The following is a 2,016-nucleotide window of genomic DNA, read 5'->3' as shown; positions in this document are numbered from 1 at the left end:
AGGCTACAGACAAGTAATAGGTTTCGCTTCTTGTAAGGTATCAATTTGGGGGGGGAAGGAAGGAGGTTTTTAAGAGAGGGAACGCGGATGGTCATTTTATGCCTCGGACACTACAGGTACTGAGCGACAACAGCGTGACAAGGGAAGAGCGGCAGGTCCGAGCAGAAGGTGCGTGAAATGTGAAAAGAAATGCCACGAAAAGGCCGCTTAGGGTATCCGGATCTCACCTTCGAAACCAACGGCACCTTTTTCGTGCTCTTTTCCTTTCTTCGATATTAGGGCTGATGGCGCTTGGCAGGGCGTTCAAGGAGCGCTCGAGGCAGGCCTTGGCGAAGGCGGGGGGAGCGGTGGACTATCAGAAGGAATGGGAGGCGCTGGACAGGCAGTTTATGCACCGGTAGGGCGCTAAGAGCTACCCAGATGAAAGGGCGGTTGAGGGGAAAGAGGGCGTCGAAGCTGTGGCTTCGGAGATCCACAAGGAAAAAAGACAGGGGGGGATGGAGGGCGGGGAAGTCGGTGGTGTGTCTACGAGGCATCTCCGTCCTGTGTTTGTCTCCCTAGTGTGCATGCACCCGTGTACCCTAGTGGACTCCTCTGTCGTCTCTTTGAGCTTTTTTCGGTCCCCACATGCCTCTTCTCTGTCGCCCTCGCTTACTCTCTCTTTCCGCTTCGGCAGGTACGAATCCTCGACCTCCATACACACCATGGCCTCCTCGAATTCCTCCCCCTCCTTCCCCACGGACCTGCAGCAGAAGCAGTACGACCAGCCTTTCTCAGAAGAGCTGTTGGCGGAGGAACGAGGGGAGGAGGAAGCGGCCGGGATCGTTCTGTAGATAGTGCGTGTTGGGGGACATAGATTTGCTGATATTGTGTTTAGATGGTCAAAGGTTGAAATGTTGATGCCAAAAACGACTTGTTTCTCAATTGTTGAGTGAAAGGCGTAGGCCGGTGCTTTCCCGCGACAATTTGTGTGTAAAATTTTTTAAGTCAAGGTTCTAGCTGATCAGTACTCAGACCCGTGAGCTTCTTGAAAGTGAAGGAACCAAGCACAAAAGGAGGCGGGACTGTCCTTCCTGTTTCTTTTAAGCTCCATCTTCAAGCGCTTTCCCCTTCCGATCAACGTCTCCTCTGGCTTCGCGACCGCCCGCAAGACCTGCCACGCATGCTTAAGCCGTGCCGGAGAAAGAGCTTATTTATTTCTCAGCGCCTATCTTTGGAACCCCAGATCCACGCACGCTCCAGATTTATAGTACGGTCAGAAGGGTGCATGCTGCAAGAGGATGCAGGAGACCGTACGAGGGAAAAGGAGGTCCACGCGCCTCTTTCATCCCATGTTCCTCGCTTTTCAGCATACCTTGTGTCCTCACACGTCGTTTATGGGAGGCCATGATCATTTCCCCTTCCTATCAATGTCTCCTCTGGCTTCGCGATCGCCCGCAAGATCCGCCGCGCATGCTTAAGCCGTGCGAGGAGGCGAGGTCTCCCCTCGCATCTATATATCGTCAGGCGCTGTCCGAGGTGCTTTGCGAGGCAGGATACTACTCGTAGGCGGAGTGGTCGACGAGACAGAAACGCTGATAAAGGCAAGCAAATCGCCATTTATATTGGCACTTGGGAACATTTCCCCACCGTTTACAATCTTCGCAAATTTTCTTTCAAAAAGGAAGGAGAAGGCACCTAGTCTACGAGCGTTTACCTTGTTAAATTCAAATCGCCCTCCTTCATCCACATCCACACGCAACCACTATACTAACCGTGTTATCAACCCCACGATCCGCCACATCCTGGCCCGGCTCCTTAAACGACACTTCCACCACACACCCCTCCCTCCGCGCCCCTCCTTCCTGCCCGAGGGAGGTCCGTCCGATCTTTTCGTCAACCCTCCCGGGCGACTCTTTGGCTGCACTAGTGACGGGGCCTGAGTCTCACGTCCGGATGAAAAAAGCGGAGAGGAAAGGCTCCCTGGCTGCGGTCGGCACTTCTCGCACATCGCAACAAGGGCTGTCCCTTCATATT

Source organism: Nannochloropsis gaditana, assembly GCF_000240725.1.
Source record: "Nannochloropsis gaditana CCMP526 unplaced genomic scaffold scaffold127, whole genome shotgun sequence".
In the NCBI taxonomy this organism is placed as follows: Eukaryota; class Eustigmatophyceae; order Eustigmatales; family Monodopsidaceae; genus Microchloropsis; species Microchloropsis gaditana.
This window is presented reverse-complemented; position numbering follows the sequence as displayed.